At 38.0% G+C, this 27079-nt stretch overlaps 1 long non-coding RNA gene across 1 annotated transcript in view; it reads left to right on the top strand.

Moving 5' to 3' along the window:
• The window catches only part of Slco6b1 (solute carrier organic anion transporter family, member 6b1), a 91385-nt gene extending 64792 nt beyond the window's left edge, over nt 1-26593 (top strand). Inside the window, exons 10-15 of the long non-coding RNA NR_120500.1 lie at nt 2890-3077; nt 8416-8480; nt 10714-10851; nt 20797-20955; nt 22509-22558; nt 26429-26593. This is a non-coding gene — a long non-coding RNA (solute carrier organic anion transporter family, member 6b1). The remainder of the gene's footprint in view (nt 1-2889; nt 3078-8415; nt 8481-10713; nt 10852-20796; nt 20956-22508; nt 22559-26428) is intronic.
• Nucleotides 26594-27079: the final 486 nt, after the last annotated feature.

Here is a 27079-nt window from a genome sequence, read left to right as displayed (position 1 = left end):
AATGAAAATGATGTTTAGCATATAGACATTTGGCAAATTTGTGGACTGAATAATTTTAGTTTGGGCATTTGCATAATTATGTTATTTTTTTTTCTTTTCTTAATTAGATATTTTCTTTATTTGCATTTTAATTGTTATCCTCTTTCCTGGTTTGTTTTCCAAAAATCCCCTATCCTATCCTATCCTCTCTCCCCTTGCTCATCAACCCACCCACTCCCACTTCCCTGTCCTGGCATTCCCCTGTACTGGATCATCAAGCCTTCTCAGGACCAAGGGTCACTCCTCCCATTGATGTCCAGCAAAGCCATCCTATGCTGCATATGCAGCTGGAGCCATGGGTCCCTCCATGTGTACTCTTTGGTTGGTGGTTTAGTCTGTGGAATTTCTGGGGGCAGTGAGTGGTTCATATTGTTGATCCTCCTATGGGGCTGTAAGCTCCTTACTCTAGCTCCACCACTGGGGACTTTGCGCTCAGCCCAATGGGTGGCTGAGAACATCCACCTCTGTATTTGTCAGGCAATGGCAGAGCCACTGGCAGAGCTCTATCAGGTTCCTGTCAGCAAGCACTTCTTGGCATCCACAATAATATCTGCATTTGATGACTGTATAAGGGATGGATCCCTGGGTGGGTCAATCTCTAGATGGTCTTTCCTTCAGTCTCTGCTTTACACTTTGTATCTCTATCTCCTCTCATGGGTATTACTTTGTTCTTCCTTCTAAGAAGGACCAAAGTATCCACACTTTGATCTTTCTTCTTCTGGAGCTTCATTTGGTCTGTGAATTGTATCTTGGGTATCCTGAGCTTCTGGGTTAATATCTACTTATCAGTGAGTGTATACCCTGTATGTTCCTTTGTGATTGGGTTACCTCACTCAGAATGATTTTTCCTAGTTCCATCCATTTGCGTAAAAATTTCATGAATTCATTGTTCTTAATATCTGAGTAGTACTCCATTGTGTAAATGTACCACATTTTCTGTATCCATTCCTCTGTTGAGGGACATCTGGGTTCTTTCCAGCTTCTGGCTATTATTAATAACGCTGCTATGAACAAAGTGGAACATGTGTCCTTATTACATGTTGGAGCATCTTCTGGGTATATGCCCAGGAGTGGTATAGCTGGGTGCTCTAGTAGTACTATGTCCAATTTTCTGAGGAACCACCACACTGATTTCCAGAGTGGTTTGATCAGCTTGCAATCCCATCACCATTGGGGGAATGTTTCTCTTTCTCCACATCCTTGCCAGCATCTGCTGTGACCTGAGTTTTTGATCTTAGCCATTCTGACTGGTGTGAGGTAGAATCTTAGTGTTGTTTTGATTTAAATTTCCCTGATGACTAAGGATGTTGAACATTACTTTAGGTGATTCTCAGCTTTTTGGTATTCCTCAGTTGAGAAATTTTTGTTTAGCTCTGTACCTCATTTTTTAATAGCGTTATTTGGTTCTCTGGTTTCTAACTTCTTGAGTTCTTTGTATATGTTGGATATTAGCCCTCTATCAGATGTAGGGTTGGTAAAGATTCCCAGTTTATTAATCATGTTTTTAAATGTGTTCTTGACCACTCAGGCCTAAGCCATCTTTCTACCTGTTTGGGGAGCATACATATTTACATTTTTGTTTCTCTGTTATAATTGTTGCTTTGTAACTAAGGATAGTTTTTGATGATCTAACAAATTCCCAAGTGATCTCTTTATCTCCAATCACTGTGTAAGTCTTTTCTCCTGTGTGTGTGTGTGTGTGTGTGTGTGTGTGTGTGTGTGTGTGTGTGTGCATGCACCTGCACTTCTCTCTCCCCCATACTGGGATTACAATTACTGTGTTCTCAAAACCTTTGTTTCGGGGCTGGTGAGATGACTCAACAGTTAAGAGTACTGGCTGCTTTTCCAGAGGTCTTGAGTTCAATTCACAGTATCCACATGGTGACTCTCAACCATCTGTAAAGGGATCTGTGGCCTCTTCTGGTGTGCATGAAAACAGCTACAGTCTACTCATGGAAATAAAATAAATAAAACTTTACCAAAAAAAAAACCCTTTGATTCTTGGAGCAATGTGTCCACTGAGTTTAATGAAAATCAAATTTGTCATGATTATACTCAAAATAAAGTATTAGCCTGATTACACAAACTTTCATACTTGGGTAATTATCTGTATTTCAAATATCAGCTAAAGTCTAACTTTATTCATTACCTTATCTTTAATTGTCCTTAAATTATATTACTATCCAAAGATAATAAATTTAACCTAGGTTGGTGTCTGTTTCTTAAATTTGTAGAACTCTTTGTTATTTACAACAATTATTCACCCACAGATACCTACACAAAAAGTAATTCACTGACGGGCAATAAATCTCTTATTTTAGAATCAATATTGCATTTCAAAATAATATAGAACAGGTTTAGTATGAGAATATTTTTAAAACAATGAGTTGTTATCTGGGTATGGTGGCACATGCCTTTAATCTCAGTATTCTCGAAGCAGAGGCAGCCAGAACTCAGTGAATCCCAGACTAGCCAGAGATACACAGTGAGACCCTGTCTGAGGTATGCTGAGAGGATGAAAAATAGTCTTCTCCAGGAAAAAGTATACTAGTTGGTTATTATTCATCAGCCCTGAATTCAAGTAACATTATACAGACTGAGCTAGTATATATCAACAATTGAAGAAAAAGAGGCTATGAATTTGAAAGGGGAACAAATAGCAAGGGTTGGAGAGGGTAAGAGAATCAGAGAATGATATGATTAAAATTTATTCTAAAAAACACTTAAACAAAAATGAAAAACTAGGAAGTCTCCCTTTGCATATGAACTAAACTTTAAATTTTATACAAATAAGGCGGTTTTCTCATGGCTGCATCTGAGATTCTGTTTTTTTATCGTCATTGTTCATAGACATTCTACAATTGTTCTTGCATTAAACATGGATTGGCAAATGCAGATTCTGAAGCTGATCCCATTGATGCCACTTCTGGAAAATGTAACACCAAGTGTTATGCATTGCCTTTGTTTTTTGCTTTTTTCTTTTCTTCAATTGCTTTTTCTAGTTCAGCTAGTATACCAATCACCTTGATTATCCTCCGGTAAGTATGTTAGAGTCATAAATATTATATATTTAGTTCATAAAATTATACATTTAGAAATAGTTCAGAGTTTTACAGCAAAAGATTTTCTGTTTTAAACTAGTAAATAGAGAAAGTTGTTAAAAGTCATGCAAATATATAATTTTTACTTTTACTTGTTTATGTTAATTTTAAATTAAGTTAATTTGGTATACTGGTAGCTTAAAAAATGGCTCAGTTAATTTCAGTTTATTATTCTGAATGGATCATTTATTTCATTCATGAATATGTTAAGCCTACCTAACACTCTTTTTTTATTTTTTATTAGGTATTTTCCTCATTTACATTTCCAATGCTATCCCAAAACTCCCCCATACCCTCCCCCCGACTCTCCTACCCACCCATTCCCACTTCTTGGCCCTGGCGTTCCCCTGTAGTGAGGCATATAAAGTTTGCACGACCAATGGACCTCTCTTTCCATGGATGGCCAACTAGGCCATCTTTTGGTACATATGCAGCTAGAGACACGAGCTCCTGGGTACTGGTTAGTTCATATCTTTGTTCCAGCTATACAGTTGCAGAACAGGTTAGCTCCTTTCCTCCATTGGGGGCCCTGTGATCCATCCAATAACTGACTGTGAGCATCCACTTTTGTGTTTGCTAGGTCCCAGCACAGTCTCACAAGACACAGCTATATCTGGGTCCTTTCAGCAAAATCTTGCTAGTATATGCAATGGTGTCATCGTTTGGAGGCTGATTATGGGATGGATCCCAGGATATGGCAGTCTCTAGATGGTCCATCCTTTTGTCTCAGCTCTAAACTTTGTCTCTGTAACTCCTTCCATGGGTGTTTTGTTCCCAATTTTAAGAAGGGGCAAAGTGTCCACACTTTGGTCTTCATTCTCCTAGAGTTTCATGTGTTTAGCAAATTGTATCTTATATCTTGGGTATTCTAAGTTTCTGGGATAATATCCACTTATCAGTGAGTACTATCATGTGAGTTCTTTTGTGATTGGGTTAGCTCACTCCAGATGATGCCCTCCAGGTCCAACCATTTGCCTAGGAATTTCATAAATTCATTCTTTTTAATAGGTGAGTAGTACTCCATTGTGTAAATGTACCACATTTTCTGTATCCATTCCTCTGCTGAGGGGCATCTGGGTTCTTTACAGCTTCTGGCTATTATAAATAAGGCTGCTATGAACATAGTGGAGCATGTGTACTTCTTACAAGTTGGAACATCTTCTGGATATATGCCCAGGAGAGGTATTGCAGGATCCTCTGGTAGTACTATGTCCAATTTTATGAGGAACCGCCAGACTGATTTCCAGAGTGGTTGTACAAGCTTGCAATCCCACCAACAATGGAGGAGTGTTCCTCTTTCTCCACATCCTCGCCAGCATCTGCTGTCACCTGAATTTTTTATCTTAACCATTCTGACTGGTGTGAGGTGGAATCTCAGGGTTGTTTTGATTTGCATTTTCCTGATGATTAAGGATGTTGAACATTTTTTCAGGTGCTTCTCAGCCATTCGGTATTCCTCAGGTGAGAATTCTTTGTTTAGCTCTGAGCCCCATTTTTTAACGGGGTTATTGATTTTCTGGAGTCCACCTTCTTGATTTCTTTATATATATTGGATATTAGTCCCCTATCTGATTTAGGATAGGTAAAGATCCTTTCCCAATCTGTTGGTGGCCTTTTTGTCTTATTGACAGTGTCTTTTGCCTTGCAGAAGCTTTACAATTTTATGAGGTCCCATTTGTGGATTCTCAATCTTACAGCACAAGCCATTGCTGTTCTATTCAGGAATTTTTCCCCTGTACCCATATCTTCAAGGCTTTTCCCTACTTTGTCCTCTATAAGTTTCAGTGTCTCTGGTTTTATGTGGAGTTCCTTAATTCACTTAGATTTGACCTTAGTACAAGGAGATAGGAATGGATCAATTAGCATTCTTCTACATGATAACTGCCAGTTGTGCCAGCACCATTTGTTGAAAATGCTGCCTTTTGTTTTTACTCTAGAAAGTTAATAAAAGAGCATTATTCTAAACTTATTCTGTCAAATATTTAACAAGTATCTGTGGCTTAACTGTCCTGTATAGGCTGACCAACGAAGTGGAAAACAATAGTTTGCTTTTGGCATGTTCTCAGTTAGTTGTGGAATGAATGTAGAGACAGATGTTGTTGCATATCCTAGCAAATGCATAGTTCTCATGGGGGAAAAAAAGGAAAATAAAGAAGCAGAGGGGAGGGAAAATAGGGGAGAATTTGGACATAATACACAATATGCATAATGAATTTATCTACAGAACATGAGGCAAATGGTGAGGTAGGTGTTCTGTTTTTGTTCTATGATGCTGTACATCAAGTGTCTTGCTGGTTTTGGTGCATAGGGCCTTCCTGTACAATCCAAGCTGGCCTCAAATCTGCGATGCTTCTGCCTCAGCCTCTCTGGGGCTTGGGTTGCAGTCAGATGCACATCTTTAATAGGTAGTTTGAAGACTGTGTAAAATGGAGATAAAAGTGAAAACTGAAGAAAACAGAAACTGAGAGTGAAATAATGATATTTATAGGTAATTTGATAACTATTTGTTGGTTTGACAAATACTTGTCTGTGTTAAAAAGCTGACAGTTATCATTTTGATGGGATACTAAGACATCTAAGATCATAATCATACTTCCCATTTGGGCAACTAAAAATATAATTCCATGAACTAAAATATAAATCTCAAAGAAGTGAAATGGAAAAGAACCCATACTTGAGTTGAAGAAATGCCTCAATGAGTAAAGATACTTACTACTAAGTCTGAGAACCTGAATTCTATCCCTTAGAAATCACATGGCAGATGGGAAAATACCACATCTTGAAAGGTTTCCTCTGACTTGTGCAGTACCCCCACACCCTTTCTCTTTCTCATCTCATTCTCTTTCTCCTTTCCTCACACACACACACAAATAGATGATTAAAAATAATGAATACTACTTCTTTAAATATAATGTAAAATATTCAAGCAAATGTGTTATAGAGAAAGGTAAAATAGTCCCAAAACCTTATTTTTAACCTCATTTTAATTGGTTATTGAAAATAATTTTAAAAAGCATCCTCCCTCTCACAAGAGTTTACTCTCACTATTATATGTGAGGCTTGCTATTTCAGCCAAAATACCAAAAAGTGAATAAGAAGTAAAAGGAGTATAAACAAGAAAATAAATATCATAATTTATAGAAAATCTGATCACATAGTCTTGTATACTTATCTTTCAATAACCTAGAAGATCCAGGCAAAATGATCATGAGTTCAAGACCAGCCTGGGCTTGAGAATTAAACTATGGTTTAGAATAAAAAAATAAGCAAGTGGCCCTCAGTATCCATCTGAATTCTAATAGCAAAGCAGTAATACACAAAGTTGTTGCACAAAAGTCAGCCTGTTTGAATATATTTATAAAATTAAATGACATAAACATCAAGAAAACTACATCAAAGATCTTATGTGAGATGCCAAAATAATGATGACATTGTAAAATAGAAATTAACTGAAATATTTTCTGCAGATACCTCACAATGTAAACATAGGCAATGTCTTTCTGAAAATGGATCCAACAGCTCAGGAACCAGGGAGTAATAATTGACAAGTGAGATTTCACCATATTTTTTAAAAACTGTACAGTAAAAAAATGATTAAGAAACGGGGTGTTCAACCGGTAAGAAGGACACATGCTCCACTATGTTCATAGCAGCCTTATTTATAATAGCCAGAAGCTGTAAAGAACCCAGATGCCCCTCAGCAGAGGAATGGATACAGAAAATGTGGTACATTTACACAATGGAGTACTACTCACCTATTAAAAAGAATGAATTTATGAAATTCCTAGGCAAATGGTTGGACCTGGAGGGCATCATCTGGAGTGAGCTAACCCAATCACAAAAGAACTCACATGATAGTACTCACTGATAAGTGGATATTATCCCAGAAACTTAGAATACCCAAGATATAAGATACAATTTGCTAAACACATGAAACTCTAGGAGAACGAAGACCAAAGTGTGGACACTTTGCCCCTTCTTAAAATTGGGAACAAAACACCCATGGAAGGAGTTACAGAGACAAAGTTTAGAGCTGAGACAAAAGGATGGACCATCTAGAGACTGCCATATCCTGGGATCCATCCCATAATCAGCCTCCAAACGATGACACCATTGCATATACTAGCAAGATTTTGCTGAAAGGACCCAGATATAGCTGTCTCTTGTGAGACTATGCCTAGGCCTAGCAAACACAAAAGTGGATGCTCACAGTCAGTTATTGGATGGATCACAGGGCCCCCAATAGAGGAGCTAGAGAAAAGTACCCAAGGAGCTAAAGGGGTCTGGAACCCTATAGGTGTAACAACAATATGAACTAACCAGTACCCCAGAGCTCTTGTCTCTAGATGCATATGTATCAAAAGATGGCCTAGTCGGCCATCACTGGAAAGAGAGGCCCATCGGACTTGCAAACTTTATATGCCCCATTACAGGGGAACGCCAGGGCCAAAACGGGAGAATGGGTGGGTAGGGATGTGGGGGATGGGTATGGGTACTTTTGGGATAGCATTGGAAATGTAAATGAGGAAAATACCTAATAAAAAATTAAAAAAAAAAGAAAGGGGGTGTTCAATGAGCTGGAGAAATTACTATATCCAGTTATACCTTTGGCAGTAGATTGATACTCAGAATATATGAAGAAGTCAGAAAAAAATGAAGCACAAATGGTTAAATCAATAAATGGGAAATACAATGTACAGACACTACAAAAGAAGTACAAATATGCAACTAATAAAAGGAGAGATTTATGAAGTGTAGAATTTATGGAGTGTAGAATCCGCCAGAAACAGCAAACTAGGAAAATGCAGAGTGGACTTAACAACGCTGAAATGGACTCTAAGCAATTCCATACCTGGCCAATGGAGGAAAGTAAATGTGAGAGCTAGACAGAGCTGATTTGTTTCAGGAAAAGGTGGCTTGGGCAGATTTGATACATAAAGTTCTTTCCCATGGAAAGAATTATGGGGTTTGAGTTTTTAGGCAGCTAGTACAAAAGGAGTGCAGAAATGGAAGGCTTTACACTATATTCATAGGCCAAATTGAACTTTTGTCAACTGGGTAAAGATTTGTAGAATAGGAGATTATGCATATCATTATATATAATTCTACATTACATATAAATACATAATCATAAATTTATAAAAATACTTATATTCATATATTAAGATGCATACAAATAAATATGTATTATATATTTAAATAACTATATATCTTTTTAAAAATATATGCCTACCACATGTCACTCACAGGTAATATGATTGATATTTGTTTTCAGAACTGTACCTCATAATTTACATTCACTGGGCATAGCTGTGACCTATACAACTTTGAGATTATTTGGTATGTATTTTCACCTATTTTGCTTATATGTATATTTAAATTTATAATTAAATGATAATGTACAATAACACAAAATAAATGAATAGAAGATTATTCTGAAAAACATAAGAGCCAATTGCAGAGAAAATATGTGAAATAAAAGCTATGCAGCTAAATAAAATATGCATCAATTACACTGCATCAGCCAGAACATGCATTGGAACCAAAGTATCTTCATCATCTCATACATATGAGAGATTGTACAAAACATTAACATACTCAAAGATTTCATACTTCTCATAGGCTTGGAAAGTAACCAAACAGAATTTAAGTTCTTTAAAATAGTTTCATCACTGATGTCGACAATCCCTAATGTGATGTTTCTATGGATATAATTACCCCAAGAACAGATTGGATATCCTGAGGCATCTTCCAAATCCATTATGAGATCTTAAACTGGCTTGCTATTTTAAATGCCTGAGAAAGTAACAACAGCTATTATGAGTTCATATTTGTACCAGCTAAGTCATGTCTAGGGGACACTGTTTTGTGTTCTTCTCTCTGTCCTCTAGCTCTTAACATTCCCTCAACCAGTCTTCTATGATGTTTCCCAGGACTTTGATAAGAGATGGGTGATACAAATGTCACATCTATAGATAAGCACTCACAGTGAAATAGTCTTAACACAAGCCTGCTTTAAGTACTACCTGATACTGATACTGATACTGATACTGATACTGATACTGATACTGATACTGATACTGATACTGATACTGATAGTAAGAAGCCTCTCAGATGCAGATCAGGAGCAGCACAAATATATGGAAATCAGCAGTATTCAGGATGAAATGTCACAACATGACCATTTGGAAAAACATCAATATGTTCTTTGCTAGGGTAAATGAGTCTCTACCCATGTGTGTGTGTGTCTCTCTGTGTGTGTACCACGTTTATAGTACTAGTCATTAATTCCTTCCTACAAAGCAGTCCTCAGATTCAGTTAAGATAATGATTGCTCATCCCCATAAACAATTTTACCACTACTGCACCCTAGGCACTACCTGCCTGGAAAGTTGGTAGTGTAGTTTGAATCATTTGTATTTTTAACCTGAAGCATATGATAAAGCTAGAAATGGTTCATTGCTTGCTGGGATGCATGTGCTGGGGAGGGATCCTAGAATATAGGTGAGATGAAAGTAGAGGGGGAGAAAATAGGGAAGGGAAGGGTTCGGGCAGGTTGTGAAGTGATGAAGCTGTAGAAAGAAGAGCCACGGAAAGCCTTAGACAAAATGAGGTTGTCATTTTGAGTGAACCAAAATTCAAAAATTATGATGAAGATTTATGAAATCCCACTCCTTTACACACTAAAAGAAAATAAAAGACGTGAAGAGAAAATGTATTTTGATTTAATTGACAGCAGCATGTTGAACCAGAAAGTGTGTGTTTGGGTGAGTGTGCACAGATGGATGTTGCATACAATTCCACACACCCACTAGAAAATCTTGAAATATATTACCCCAGGGTAAGGGAAGAACACTATGGAGACATAAACAACAGAATGCAATCACAAAGCAGTATGAAGTCATTTTCAGTCGGTGAAAATCTCAAAGTCGTGTATCTTTAAAGGTACTGGAAGTCACAAAATCAAGTAGTTTAGCTCCTTTGTTCTAAATATGTCTCATAAATATTCCCTGCAAATTCAGCAACTTAGAATTCTAAAATCATTTCAAACTACTGATATTGGTATACATTCAGATGAGCCAATCAATTAAAAAGCTATAACAATTTTAAATAATGTGTATAAGATTATGTGTGTGTGTGTTTTTAAAGAAAATATTACCCCGGAGCTTTTGACTCTAGCTGCATATGTATCAAAAGATGGCCTAGTTGGCCATCCCTGGAAAGAGAGGCCCATTGGACAGGCAAACTGTATATGCCCCAGTACAGGGGAATGCCAGGGCCAAAAAAATGGGAATGGGTGGGTAGGGAAGTCGGGGGGAGGGTATGGGACTTTTGGGATAGCATTGGAAATGTAATTGAGGAAAATATGTAATAAAAATATTTTTTAAAAAAAGATGTAAGGGAAGACTTGAGGAAATAGGTATTAAATTCATGGATCAATTAACATATTTTCAATAATATTGAATTATTAAAAGATTTATTTTATCCATCTGTAAAAAAAAAAGAAAATATTATTCTAATCCTATTCAGTAGTGTTTTTATGTAGAACTCATAGTCACTGACTGTTTTCTAGGATCCATCCCTGGGCCACTGCTTTTTCAATTAACAGCAAGTCGTTCTTGTATTTACTGGGACATAAATAAATGTGGAGACAAAGGACGTTGTTGGATCTATAATAAGTTAAAAATGATGTTCATACTGATGGGATTCTGTAAGTGATATAATGTGTATAAATTTAAGTAAATAAAATTGATTTTAGAATTTACAGTTGTTTATAGCAAGGTAATAATTAACCATGAGCAAATATGTTGATAATTAAAGGCTTATAAAATCATGTAGGATATATTTTATAAACATGTACTAGAGAATTTATGTAACTACTTGTAATATGATATTAAATGCACTACAGTTCTGTGTTATTCTTTTAAAGGGGGTTATAAGTGGTATAATTTCAGTCTGTTAACTAATTTTGCCTGTACATTTATATGACCAAATTGATTTCACTTGTGAATTTTTTATTTTTACAATATTAAATATTATATAAATTTGTATAAACTATTATAGATGTAAATAGCATCTTCAAAATCCCTTTATCCTTCTGAAGACTAAGCCTGATTATTTTGTAATACAAGACATATTTTGTAATTTTTCAGTTACTGAAAATTTCACATTTACTTAGTATCATTCTTTAAAATATATATTTCCACATGTTATTCAGTTAGGTACAGAGTTGGTATTTACTGAATAGACAGAAATCAGAGAAAATGATGTGTAAATGGGACAAACCTTTCATACCCCACTCCAATTATACACTTTGTCCACTGAGGTTGCTCCATGTCCCCAAGTAGTGCCAACAACCAGGATCCAAGTGTTCAAATCCCTGAGCCTATGGGGTGTTCTCATTCAAACTGCCACACTCCACTTCCTGTCTCTTATAAGCTCAAGGCCATGTCATACCGCAAAATACAACTAGTCAACTTTTAAAAGTATCTAGAAAACACAACAATCTCGATGCTATCTAAATGACCAGTGTCCAAAGTGTCTTTGGAGATTCAAGGCAATCTCTTAGCTGTAAGCCCCACGTAAAATCAAATGACAGTTACATATTTTCAATAGCTAAAACACATTAGACACATTGCCTTTCCAAAGGGGAAGACTTGGGACATAGTGGAGCAAAAACAGACCAAAGCAAGATCAAAAATCATAAGTGAACATGTCTGATCCTGAAGTTTCATGTGAAGTGCCCAGAGCTTTAGATGTCTCTAAACCTCCAGCTTTGCTGACTACAATATATTGCTCCACTTGCTGTTTGCTGACCTCTTGGGTATATATTTCATTGCTCTTGTATCTCTATCATCTTCTGCTTTCCACTGCCACCTAGGATTCACTTTCACACCTTCATAAAATGGACTCTCTCTTGAGGCTTCTAAACACTCAGAACCTTCCTATTCTGCTAGGTTTGCTGGCTTCAGTAGCATACTGAACTTTTGAAGGAAGAATTTAAACATGGCTCCCTTTACTTTTCCATCTACCATAATCCTACAGTACCTTGTCAGAACTAGCTTCCTGCTTATCATAGACGTTCACGCCCTAGGATCATATTTGTAGTAGTTTTTGCAAAGTTCCATTAAAATCATTCCATGACTTTCTTTTTTTAATTTAATTTTATTTTTTGTTCCTTTTTACTTAATCTTTTTTTTCCACTCCATACTTTATCCCCCTCCCAGTCCACTCTCTGACTGTTCCACATCCCATACCTCCTTCCTGCCCCCCTGTCTAGATGAGGATGTTCCTATCCCCCACCACACCAGACTTCTAAACTCCCTGGGGACTTCAGTCTCTTGATGGTTAGGTGCATCTTCTCTGACTGAACCCAGACCCGGCAGTCCTCTGTTGTATATGTGTTGGGAGCCTCATATCAGCTGGTATATGCTGTCTGGTTGGTGGTCCAGTGTCTGAGAGATCTCAGGGGTCCAGGTTAATTGAGACTGCTGGTCCTCCTACAGGGTCACCCTCCTCCTCAGCTTCTTTCAGATTTTCCCTAATTCAACCACAGGGGTCAGCAGCTTCTGTCCATTGATTGGGTGCAAATATCTGCACCTGACTCTTTGAGCTGCTTGTTGGGTCTTTCAGGGGGCAATCATGATAGGTCCCTTTTTGTGAGCACTCCAAAGCCTTAGTAATAGTGTCAGGCCTTGGGACCTCCCCTTGAGCTGGATCCCACTTTGGGCCTGTTACCGGACCTTCTTTTGCTCAGGCTCCTCTCCATTTCCATCTCTGCAGTTCTTTCAGACAGGAGCAATTATGGGTCAGAGTTTTGACCTTAGGAAGGCAACGCCATCCCTGACTTGATACCCTGTCTTTCTGCTTGAGGTGGGCTCTACAAGTTTCCTCTCCCCGCTATAGGGTATTTCATTTAAGTTCCCTCTCTTTGAGTGTTCGTGTGTATGTAGGCATGTATATATGTATGTATGCATGCATGCATGTGGCTATCAGAAGACAACTTTTGAGGAATCTGTTCTCTCTTTTAATCATGTTAATCATAAGCATTGAGCTCAGTCATAAATCTTGGCATTAAGCATGATTAACCCCCAAGTAGTCCTTTGCTAAACCTGGTCCCTGGTATATTCTGGAGGGTCACCCCAACCTCCTACTTCCTGAGGTTGCCTGTTTCCATTCTTTCTCCTGGCCCTCAGGGCTTCAGTCCTTTTCCCCCACCCAATACTGGGTCATGTTCCCCTCTCCCCCCCACCCCAGTCCCCTTTTCGTCCCAGATCCCTCCCTCCCTTGCCCCCCTGTGATTGCTTTCTTCTCTTTCCCAAGTGGGACTGAGGCATCCTCACTTGGGCCCTTAGTTTGTTGGCCTTTTTAAGTTCTGTGGACTGTATCTTGGGTATTCTGTACTTTTTTTTTGGACATATATCCATTTATTAGTGAGTACATACCATGCATGTCCCTTTGGGTCTGAGTTAACTCACTCAAGATATTTTCTAGTTCTATTTGCTTGCAAAACTCAGGATGCCCTTGTTGTTAGTAGCTGAGTAGTATTCCTTGTGTAAACAAACCACGTTTTCTGTATCCATTCTTCTGTCATGGAACATCTAGATTGTTTCCAGCTTCTGGCTATCACAAACAAGGCCACTATGAACATAGTGGAACATGTGCTCCTGTGGCATGGTGAGGCATCTTTTGGGTATATTTTCAAGAGTGGTATTGCTGGATCTTCAGGTAGATCTAGTTCTGATTTCTGAGGAGCTTCCAGATAGGTGTCCAGAGTGGTTGTGCTAGTTTTCAGTCCCACCAGCAATGGAGGAGTGTTCCTCTTTCCCCACATCCTTACCACTATGTGTTGTCACCTGAGATTTTGATCTTAGCCATTGTGATTGATGTAAGGTGGAATCTCCGGGTCATTTTGATTTGCATTTCTCCGATTGAAGTTCATAGAACCCAGGAAGAAGATAGGCATTTCTTTACCAAAAACACCACAAGGAGGACTGCTAGCCAAGTTGTTTTACTTTCTCCCTGAAACTGGTCGACCTGTGCCTCTACACTCCACATTTCTCTTGGTGCTGTTGTCTTCCATTTTCCTACTTGAATAAGCCATGAAGTTATATGCACACAATTCAACTGCTTTTCTACCCCACAGGTTCTTCACAGAGATCTCACTCTCTGATACCATTTCTGTGTCCACTACTTTCCTGTTGCTATGATAAAATACAGTGACTAAAGCAGCTTATAGAAGAGTCTGCCTTGAGGTGGGGTTCCCGAGTATGAGAATCCACAGGTGGGAGGGCACAGGAGAAAGTGGCAGAAATGATATTGGAAGCAGGAAGCTAAGAGATTACATCTTCAACTACAAACATGAAGCACAGAGAGTAAACTAGACTTGGGGTAACCTTATCCTACCCCAATGACATGTTTTCTTCAGCAGAGCTATCTCCCCTCACAGGGCCACCAGCTGGGAACCAGTGTCCAAATACCTGAGGCTAAGGGAGAAACTGTCATTCAAACCACTGCAGTAAGTTTCCTTTAAAAGCAGGGTTTGGGGGAGCAGATGGAGGACATAATAAAGTAGGGTGTGTCTGGGAAGTTTGAGAGAGATGAGTGGCAGATGAGCATATGAAATAGAATGTGTGAGCTGGGCAGTGGTGGCACACGCCTTAATCCCAGCACTTGGGGGGCAGAGGTAGGCAGATTTCTGAGTTCAAGGCCAACCTACAGAGTGAGTTCCAGGACAGCCAGGGCTATACAGAGAAACCTTGTTTTGAAAAACCAAAAACCAAAAAAAAAAAAAAAGTGTGAAATTACAAAAGGATTAATTTTTTAATTACATTAAAAGAACCTCTATGACTTAGACAAGGAGACAGTAGAAATTAGTTCTTTTAAAGAAGCTGAAGAAACTGCCAGTGTGGAGTAATGGGGCCTTAACCATGGTGCTGGTTCCCCACCACCAATGATGGCCTGAAGATACTAAAAGGAGATTCCAGGTAAAGCAAAAGTGATAAGTTTAAAATTACAAACCATTTTGAAGAGCACAAGAAAATGAACAATTATCTTTAGTCCCTCCCAGGATGCAAGACTTCTCTTTATCTAAGAACCTTATCTACTGCTAACCAGTCAACAGCCATCCTGGCTGAAATGTCACATGCTGTGGCATCCCAGGGCTTGTGTTCAGGTAGTCTTTAATTTACACAAGAACAGCCTCAAAATTATGAGAGAATTATGCCTCTATATTGTGGAGAAGAATTACTGAGAGCTTCCTTTTAAAGGAAATGAAAATAAACAAGAGTGCTTCATCAGGAAAAAAAATACTGGATTAAGTTGCTAAGATTAACCCTGAGAGCACTATCTCTCTCTAAAACTACAAATAGGAACAATAGAGTTATACTCATTTAGATATTTTACATGAAAATTCAAGAATAATGGACCTAGCACAGGTGAATACCTAAATTTGGACAAAATATTTGTGAGTAAAAACGTGAATATGAGCTATCTTTTAATTTAATGGATAGTAGAACCAGAAACTAAACCAGAAAGTGAAGTTGTCTATGTTGTTTGTTTGAATGCGAGCCATTTGGTGCTAAGCATAACTTCATAACTATTGGAGAATCTTAGAATATATTCCCACATTAGTATTGGATAAAAGAAGGATACTATAGAAACAAAAAGAGAATGCAATCAGAAAGAAGTATATAAGAAGAAGTGAAATTCAGCAGAAAAGAAAGCATAAGAATCAATTAGAACTTCAAAGCAAACAAAGGTAAGAACTAAGCTTAGAACTATCACAGAAAATGGGCAGCAATCTAAAATGGATTGTGATGGATGGATAATGACAACCTAACATTACATAGCAAAGATACATTCTGCCCTGAAAAAGAACAATTTCTCTCACAATATGGATAAGCCAGATAGATACCATGTGTATTATTCTACTTTGAATACTATGAATGAATCTTGGTATTTTATAATGATACAAATAATAATAGTGGTTAAGTCTTAGTATGTTATAATGAAAACAAGTTTATTTAGTCCACCATTTGGGACTACATTAAAATTTCATATAAGATTACAATTCTGTAAGAGACTTTTTGCTACATCAGATCATGGTCTTTGACATAGTCTGAGACCTGTTTGTTAGAGAGCTATCACATTGTGAGACAAAAAGCTAGAAAATCCAGAAATTGGGTTTGGTGCTAATATAGAAAATAATCAAGCTCAATTATTTGTAAAATCTATGTTTTAAGTGAGTCTTCTGCTGGGCCCTAACCTCCCCCCCCCCTTTTTATTTTGGGTTTTTGAGGCAGGATTTCTCTGTATAGCCCTGGCTGTCCTGGAACTCACTCTGTAGACCAGACTGGCTCCGAACTCAGAAAGCCACCTACCTCTGCCTCCCGAGTGCTGGGATTAAAGGCGTGCACCACCACGCCCAGCTGGGCCCTACCTCTTATCAGACTTATCACCATAGTGTTCATACAATGGGGTCAAGCTTCTCTTGCATGAATTTCCAATCTTCAGCAACCCATCCTTGGCTTCCAAGATCCATGCCCTTCTTCTAATGTAAAATATAATAACCACATTCTCATAGTGTCAAGAACCCTGCAGAATCCCTGCAAAGTTCAAGTCCACAGGTTAACTTGCAACGAATGGAAAGAATTTTCACATATGAGCTGTTGTTAAAAAAATTACATCTACAAATAGAAGTATGAAATTGTGACAAGCACAGGATAAACATTTAGACTAAGGTCTAAAGGGAGATGTCAAAAGGTACAAAAGCATACCTTAGCACAAGGAAGACTGAAATTCGGCATGGCAGATATAGAACTTTAAAGCTTCAATCCTGATATCCCATAAATATTGCAGTTAAGAGTGACTCTGTTGACCAGCTTTTGCCCTGTGATTTGGATGATCCTGCAGGACCCAGTGTTTCTCTTTTTTCTGGCTTTGCACACTTTCTACAACATTTCCTGCTGCTGCTTCATATTACTAACTGCTCTAGTTCTCTGTTGTCTACTTTAGAGGCCCATTTCCAAAGCTCAACTAGTGTGGCCCAACTTTCTAGCCAATTTTGGACTGGTCTTCCTTACTTCTTTGAGAATATTTTTGAAGCTGTCAGGACCCCACGACACTTGCATATTGTTTCTCTGGATAAGTAGGACCACTTAGTGAGACCCGCTGCCCGCATGAGCAATGACACTCAAGTCTGAGCCATGGCCACTTAAGTCCAAGTGGATCAAGGACTTCAACACAAAACTGGATCCACTAAATCTAACAGAAGCAAAAATGGGAAATTGCCTTGAATTGTTGCAGGAGACGGTTTCCTGATCAGAAAACAAAGGGCTCAGGCTCTAAGATCAACAATTGGCAAATGATACCTCATTTAACTGAAAAGTTTCTATATGTCAAAAGACACTGATGATACTACAAAGCAGCAGCCTATTGATTAGGAAAAGTACTTCACTCATCCTGTATCTGATAGAGACTAATATCCAAAATATACAAAGAACTCAAGAAGCTAGACTCCAAAAGGCCAAGTAACCCAATTTTAAAATGGGGCACAGAGATAAACAGAGAATTCACAACAAAGGAATCTAGAATGTCCGAGAAGCACTAAAAGAAATGTTCAACATCCTTAGCAGGGAGATGAAAATAAAAATGATCCTGAAATTCCACATTACACCAATCAGAATGGCAAAGATCAGAAACTCAAGTGGCGGCTGATTCTAGCAATTATGTGGAGAAGGGGGAACACTTGTACATTGCTGGTGGGATTGCAAACTTGTACACTCCAGAAATCAGTCTGGTGGTTTCTAAGAAAATTGGAAATAGTTATACCTGAAGAACCAGCTATACTGCTCCTGGGCATATACACAAAAGATGTTCCACATACCACAAAGACACATGGTCCATTATGTTCATAGCGGCTTTATTTATAATAGCCAGAAATTGGAAACAACCCAGATGTCCCTCAACAGAAGAATGGGTGCAGAAAATGTAGTTCATTTACACAATGGAATTCTATTTGGCTATTAAAAACAAAGACACAATGAGTTTTGCAGGCAAATGGATGGAAATAGAAAATATCACCCTGAGTGAGGTAATCCTGATCCAAAAGGACATGCACTCAATGACAAAGTGGATATTACCCATGGAGTCCAGAACACCCATGATATACCCTATAGAGCCAAAGAAGCTAAACAAGAAAGAAGACCCAAGAAAGGATGAACACTTAGAAGGGCAAACAACATCATCATAGAAAGCAGAAGGAGGGAAGGAACTGGATGGAAGAGGGGTATGGGGAGGCAGGATCCAGTGTGGTCAGAGATAGGAGAGAGGCCTCAAAAGCTAGGAGAAAGAATGCAAATCTTCAGCTGCTAGGATTGGTGGGGAATCTCTAGGAAGTCCCAGAGACCTGGGATAGGGGAATCCCCTCAGAACTCAATGAGAGTGACCTTAGCTGAGATGCCTATCAGTGGGGATGTGTAACCTGAAGAGGCCACCTCCTATAGCTACCCAGGTACCTCAGTGGAGGTATAGAGCCACCAACCCACCAACAAAACTTTCAACCCCAACATTTTTCTGTCTACAGAAAGTGAACGAATGGCCAATCAATAACAAGTACAACTTGAGACCCATCCCATGGGCTAGCACTAATCCCTGACATTATTAATGATTCTCTGTTATTCTTACAGAAAGGACCCTAGCATAACTGTCCTCTGAGAGGCTCTACCCAGCAGCAGACTGAAACATGCAAATACCCACAGCCAAACATTTGATGGATATCAGGGACTCTTATGGAAGAGTTGGGGGAAGGGTGGAAGGCTCAGAAGGGGATGGAAACCCCTCAGGAAAACCAACAGAGTTAACTAATCTGAACCCTCCCACACACACACACACACACACACACACACACACACACACACACACACCGGAACTCTCAGGGACTGAGCCACCAAAGAACATACACAGGCTAGACTGAGGCCTCCATCACATATGTAACAGACATGCAGCTCAGTCTCCATGACTGCCTTGTCTGAACTCACTGGGAGAGGATTTGCCCAATCAGGCAGAGACTTGATGTGCCTGGGAGGAGAGGTGGAGGGAAGGCTTCATCCTCTCTGAGGAGAAGGGGAGGGGAATAAGGGGAGAGACTCTGTGAGGGGGAACCATGGGGAGGGGGAAGCAGTGTTTGGGAGGGAGGGAGGGAGAGAGGGAGGGAGGGAGGGAGGGAGGGAGAGAGGGGGAGGGTGGGAGGGAGGGAGGGAGGAGAGAGAGAGAGAGAGAGAGAGAGAGAGAGAGAGAGAGAGAGAGAGAGAGGAGAGAGAGGAGAGAAGTAAAAGAAAAAACGAAAGATGGAGCTCAGTCACTCTAGAAGACTTCCCCTGAGCAACAAGGCCATTCTGAGTGACGGAGCTCAGTCACTCCAGGCCTTAGCTGATTGTTCTGATGCACAACTGTCCACTCATGTTTAGTCACACTAATCTCATTAGCAAGCCCTCACTGGGCCACATTTAGGTTTTGCTCTTCCAAACATGTGGCTTTGCTCTTTCCTGACCCGGCTATAAACTTACCAAGTCTTTCCATTCCCATTCCTTCTGTTCTACTGAAATTCTCAATCAGAACAGCCAGTGCTGCCCACAGCATATCATTACTGTTTGGTTGTTTGAAATTCTGCCCTCTTAAAGTTAAACACACCTCTTGTTATTTCTTTGCACTCTCTGTTCTATGCAACCATTTCAGGTCAGTCTTAGTAAGACTACAGCAGAATGCTCTGTTCTGTCACAGATTCTTCTTGATGTAAGTGTCGTTTTCTTCCTCTTGCTTCCATGTGCTTTGGAAAATGTATTCAAAAAGGACTCAGTGGCACCACTAGGTTCCTCTTTCCTCTCTCTGGATGTTATTTATTTAAATGCAGAAGATGATAATGAGCTCTCTGAATTTTTCTGTTCTTGTCGGATATGTCTCTTACTACCACCACATTCTTCTTGGAAGCACTACTGGATGTAGTTTTTCATCAATTCTCAGTTATTTCTTCAAACTCTGTGTTTACAAAAGAACACTAGTTATTCACTACCTATAATTTTCATTGCAATATTACAGGTATATCATTGAGATATTATCCTTTGAGATATATGAAATATTTAATAAATGGAAAAGATTCACTAACCTTATTTGTCTTGTGTTGTAGCTGTATTGGATAGCTGGTATTTTTTGACTCTAATAGGGTTTATTACTCGTGAAGTTTAATTATTATTCTTATGTAATAAATTTTAATTTTCAAAAATCTACGAAAGCAATTTTCTACAAATTAATGTTTTATGTGTGGAAAATGATCAATATTTTAAACACTATAGCTACTTAAAGCTTGAAGAACGTTTCCGTTTCTATTGATGATAAATTTGGAACATAAAATGCATTCGTGTATCTTTAAATTAATACAGTAAATGAATTCATAAAACATTTCTCTTTGGAGGCTGATTAATATGAAAAGTTTTGTAAGCATTGAAAATATTAATTTTATACTACTCTATAATAATTTCATTTTGTAATTGGGAAATTAATACTTTGAGAAATAAACTATCTTTTCTTCAGGTACATGGCATTCTTTTCAAAAAACTTTGGTTAAATCCAGACTTACATTATTCCTTTTTTAACACAGGTATTTTTTGCAAATTGGCCACAACCTTCTTTACTCTCTTGGCATTTTTTAAATATAATGTTTCCAGAGTTGGAAGCAAGAATGCAAAGAAAAGAAGCAAAAAATAAAAAATAAAAGAGGCAAAAAATAAAAAATAATTATTAACTGATTTCTTCCTTGGTAAGAATTTTAATTTTCCCTTTGTCAATGGAATACTGTATCAATAACTTTCAAGATGATAATGGTGATATAGTTTTAAAATATGCTTTATGTAATACTACAATTAACCTGATGCATAAAAACATGATCTCTTTAAGATTGCTTAAGATATTTGAATATTTAGTAATTTTTCTTTTTAAAAAAGTGGATGCTCACAGTCATCTATAGGATGGAACACAGGGCCCCCAATGGAGAAGCTAGAGAAAGCACCCAAGGAGCTGAAGGGGTCTGCAACCCTATAGGTGGAACAACAATATGAACTAACCAGTACCCCCAGAGCTCGTGTCTCTAGCTGATTATGTAGCAAAAGATGGCCTAGTCGGCCATCATTGGGAAGAGAGGCCCCTTGCAAACTTTATATGCCCCAGTACAGGGCCAAGAAGTGGGAGTGGGTGGGTTGGGGAGCAGGGTGGGGGGTATAGGAGACTTTGGGGATAGCATTTGAAATGTAAATAAAGAAAATATCTAATAAAAATGTAGGAATTAAAAAAAATTGGACAGGGAAAATCCAGATAGATAGATAGATAGATAGATAGATAGATAGATAGAGAGAGATAGAGAGAGATATAGATATATCCATATATATAATTATTTAAACTTTTTACTCACTTGACCTGTATAGAATGTAAAATCAAGGAATAAACATAGCAAGGTAACAAAAAAATAAAAATGCTGGGTTCCAGTGCACGTCTTTAATCTCAGCATTTGGGAGGCAGAGTGAATAAATCTTTGAATTCAAGACCAGGTTGATCTACAGACAAAGTTCTAGGACAACCAGAGTTACAAACTGTTTCCAAAAACAAATAAACAAAACAACAAACATGCTGATTTAATTGGAAAATGGGCACCACACACACACACACACACACACACACACACACACACACACACACACTAAATCTATAACAAGAGAAGTGTGGTAATTAAGAGAATGAGGTGCTCTTGCAGAGGTCCTGACTTCAGTTTCCAGCAACGATCATCTGTAATGTGATCTGATGCTGTCTTCTGGCATACAGGTGTACAAGCAGATAGAGCACTCATATATTATATATGTGAGTATATATATCTTGCAGCTTTTTCCTTTCATTTAAAATTGATTCTTTTCTCATACAATATATTCTGATTAGAGTTTCCCCTCTTTCTATTTCTCAAAGTTCCTCCCCACCTCGCCTCCTCTACCCCCTTTCTGTCTCTCATTAGAATATGGGCTTCTAGGAGATAACAACCAAACATAACAAATAAAATACAATGAGATAAAAATAAAAACCATTACATTGGACCTGGACGAGGCAACCCAACAGAAGGAAAAGATCCACAAGATCTAGAAGAATCAGAGATCCAGTCCTTCAGATACGTAGGAGTTCCATATAAACAACAAGATGAAAGCTATAATTTATGAGAGAACTGCTTTCGTGTCTACAAGTTCATATGAGCCTTCCCCAGTAGATACAGAGAGCCTTGTTCTGGTATTTTATCCCTTCCAGCTCTTACACTCTTTCCTCCTCTTCTGCCAGGTTTCCTGAACTCTGAGGGAAAGGATTTGATGGAGACATCCCATTTAAAGGTACACGTTCCAAGAACTCATTCGCTCTGCATAATGTCTAGCTGTGGGTCCCTGCATCTGTTCCCATTTGCTGCAGGAAACTTCTCTGATGGTGACTGAATAATGCACTGATCTTTGAGTACAGCAGACTATCCTTAGAAGTCATTTTACTGCCTTTGTTTGTTTGTTTTTCGTTGTTGGTTTTGGTTTTGGTTTTTTGTTTGTTTGTTTTTTGTTTTTCAATACAGGGTTTCTCTGTGTAGCCTTGGCTGTCCTGGAACTCACTCTGTAGACCAGGCTGGCCTTGAACTCAGAAATCTGCCTGCCTCTGCCTCCCAAGTGCTGGGATTAAAGGTGTGCTGGGATTAAAGTAGTGTTTGGTGTCTGGTTCTTGGTCACTTCAAGCAGCATCAGGTATGAGTTCTGGCTTATGGAGTGAGCCTTAAGTCAAATCAAATATGAGTTGGATGCTTCCACAAGTTCTGTGCCATCATTGCCTTAGCCTACCTTAGAGGCAATACAGATTATAGGCCAAAAGTATTGTGGCTTTGTTGGTGATTTTGTTTCTTTTTTAGTATCCCACAGCGTACCTTCCCACACCAAGGAGACTAGAATGTAGGGTTTAAGGCTCAACGTAGGCACCAGGCGGGCTTACCTATGTTCAAGGAGTGGTGTAGACATTGTTCTTGCAGTGTGGCCAACTCATTGTCTTAGCAACAGCCTGACTTGTTTGGGAATTTCCACTGACCCCTTTAGTCAACAACTAAAATGAATGCATCATAGTCCTACTACTAAAAGCTTCACTTGAAACAAGAGATAGGTATTTTTGGACTCTCTTTCCTCCATTATTAGGAGACCTCATTTGGATCACCCTTATATGTTCTAGAGTGTTTCTACTGCCCTAGACTTTTGTATCATCTGTCAAATGACCATCAATATCCCCTTTAACTCTATCTCCACTCCCACTCCCCACATGACTATCTCATTCCCATCTACATGCAGCATCAGTGCACTCATAAAATTTGTTCTGTTTTCCCCTCCCAGGGAGACCCCTGTGCCTCCCCTTCCCTTCCTTTCTATATATACCTTTTCTTTGTGTATGTATTGTAGGCTGATTATCATTTATTTAATATCTACTTAATCACATATATGTGAATACATACTTTTTATCTTTATGGGTCTGGATTACCTCATTCAAGATTAATCTACTTCCGTCCATTTGCCTGCAAATTTAATGTCACAATTTTTCAACACTGAGTAATACTCCATTGTGAAAATGTACCACATTTTCTTTATCCATCCTTGAGTTTTGGGTCACTTAGATTTATTTATAATTCCTGCTATCTGTTATGAACAATGCAGCAGTTAATATGGTTGAGGGAATGTCCTTGTGGCAGGATGGATTGTCCTTTAAATGTATGCCCAAGAATGGTAGGAGTAAATCAATTCCCACCTTTCTGAGTAACTACTATACAGGTTGCTATTGTGACTACACAAGTCAGCACTCCCACCATCAATGGAGGAGAGTTACCCTTCTTCCATACCATCAAAACCATGTGCTATCATTTGTTATTGTTAGTCATTCTGACATGTGTAAGATGGAATATCAAAACAACAAAACGAGGTTTGATTTGCATTTTCTTAGTAGCTAAGGATGCTGAACATTTCCTTTACGAGTTTCTCTGATGTTTGAGTTTCCTCTATAGAGAATTCTTTGTTTCGGTCTGTACTCCAGTTTTTAATTAGATTGTTTTGGTTTTCTTGATACTTACTTTCTTTAGTTCTTTATATATGTTTGATACTAGTTCTCCATCAGACATGGAATTGGTAAAATTTCTTTCTCATTCTGTAGGTTGCTGATTTGTCCAAATTAAGGTATACTTTGCCTTACAGAAGCTTTTCAGTTCCATGAGTTCCCATTTAATGATTGTTGATTTTAGTACCTTGCTATAAGTGTTCTGTTCAGAAAGTGTTCTTCTATGACAATGTGTTAAAGGTTTTTCTTTCACTTTCTTTTTCTCTTCTGTTAGGTTCAGTGTATTTTGTTGTATGTTAAGGATTTTGGTCCATCTGGACTTGAATTTTGTGCAGTGTGATAAATATGAATCTATTTGCATTCTTCTACATGCAGGCATCCAGGTAGATGAGCACCATTTGTTAAAGATGTACTTTTTCAAGTGTTTATTTCTGGTTTCTTTATTAAAAAAAAAAATCAGGTGTTCATAGGTGTGGCGGTTTATGTCAGGGTCTTTAGTTAGATTTCTTTAATCAGTGTATCTGTTTTCTGTCAATGTCATGTGATTTTTATTGCCACAGCTCCAAGGTACAACATGAAATTGGAAATGGGGAGATCTCCATCAGTTCTTTTCTTGTTCAGGGTTGTTTTAGCTATACTGTTTTTTGTTGTTACTGGTGGTGGTGGTTTGTTTTGTTTTGTTTTGTTTTCCATATGAAGTTGGAAATTTTCCTTTCAAGGAACAGAAGGAGAGGTGAAAAAAAAATTTTTTTTCCATGAATGGTCTGTGATTTAGCTGGAGTTGGCAGCTAGAATGAAGCAGAAAATGGAGAGAGTGATATTAGGAGGGGAAGGTTTGTGTGATCCACAGAAGATGGGGGAGGGGAACAAAGAAGGCTGCAACAGGTATTCTGTTGCAGAGGTTTCAGTGAGGCTGGGGTATTGGATCTGGGGGAACAGAGAGCACTCCTAATACTTTTAATAGGAAGTTAATAGAGGAGTGTGAGATGGAAATGTAAAAATGTACACATTTTAACTATGCAATGTTTCCCAGTTAGTTACTGGATATACGCCATATCGCATTAACTCCTTTTCTTCAAGTGTTCTACTTTATTCGTGAGAATTTCACATGTATAAAAATAAAATGCTATCGTATCTATACTTCATCCTCCTAATGTCTATTTTTATTAATTTTATTGGGCACCTTGGTAATCATTTCTTGATAATCTTATAAATTGAATTAGATATTTCACTATTACATTATGAAAATGTAAATTAAAATCATATTAAATTTCCAAGATAGATCATTTTGGCTTTTAAGAGCTAAATTTCTAGGCACTGATGGCTTGACATAAAGAGATTATTCCAGAAAATTGCAGTATGCATATTCTACTGAGTTTTATTTTAGAAGCCATGAAATTTGATGTTGTCACAGACCTCTACATTTTACATACACCCCAATTTTATTAAAAGTGCCTGATAATCTGAATAAATTGCCTATTTTTTTTCTTTACCCTTTAGTTTAAAATTAAGCACAAGTGTTTCCTATGGAGAAAAATTTGCACTTAAATATAGGAACATATCAATTAATGTAAGGGATTTTTCTCAAATTAAACTATATTTCTAAAGAAATTTTAATTTTTCATATTTGGTAAACATTTTGCTATAGTTTCCAAATACTAGATAAAAAAATATTTTTTTCTGTAACAAGAACAAATAAGCCAACCCGGCAGTGGTGGTGTACACCTTTAAATCCCAGCACTTGGGAGGCAGAGGCAGGTGGATTTCTGAGTTCGAGGCCAGCCTGGTTTACAGAGTGAGGTCCAGGACAGCGAGGGCTATACAGAGAAACACTATCTCGAAAAAACAAAACAAACAAACAAAAATCAACAACAAAACAACAACAACAACAACAACAACAAAACAAGAACAAATAAGCCAGTTTTCTCTGTTATTTTCTTTTCAGCGAGAAGTGATAACTTTAATATGACCTTGCATGGAAAGATGACATCATCTATACCCATGACAGGCATAAAAAAGTATGGGGCAGAAAATATCCGTTGTACTCACACTCTTTAAATTGAACGTGCAATGTGAAAATGTATAAGCTAGTTTTATGTGAAAATTGACTAACTCTCTTTGGTTTCAATCTTTAGGACTGGAGAGCCTGTGATTGCCCAGGTTCTAAGGACAGCAGTCTATGCTTTGGAGATTTCATAAGATTGTGGCAATGCTATAATTTCATAAGAGAAAATTATCATAAAAGTATCTATTCATATTTTCATTTTAATAATAAAGAATACGTTTATGAAACATTTCTGACCATGTTTTATGGATTAGCATTTTTTTCATAGTTTTATGGAAGAGACAGTGTGTGTTCTTGACATAGTGCATACATGAGCAGCTCTCAGGAGTCAGTTTTCTCATACTGCTGTGGGCTAAAGGGATTGAACGCAGATGTATGAACAAGCCTCCTTATCTACTAAGCCACTTGCTAGCTCTGGATTATAATTTTAAAATATTATTTTACATATGTAATGTAGATTTTAGTGAAGTATAATTTTAAATTATTAAATTATAACCTAAATTTTCCTTAATCTAAATATAATATATATATTGACTTTATATTACATATGTGTATTTTGATAATGTTAAAAATAAAATTTGGTTCTGTAGTAAAAATTATTAAAACTCTTGGCCTAGGGCTTCTTTACTACCTTAGAATGTTTATGTTCCCAGATGAAAGACATACACAGGCTTTGTATTTTAATAAGCCTTAGGGGGCATAGTAGGTGGCCAGTTGCTTA

This window comes from Mus musculus, chromosome 1 (genome assembly GCF_000001635.26).
Source record: "Mus musculus strain C57BL/6J chromosome 1, GRCm38.p6 C57BL/6J".
In the NCBI taxonomy this organism is placed as follows: Eukaryota; Metazoa; Chordata; class Mammalia; order Rodentia; family Muridae; genus Mus; species Mus musculus.
Note: the sequence above shows the minus strand (reverse complement) of the source record. Positions and strands in the feature narration are given on the sequence as shown.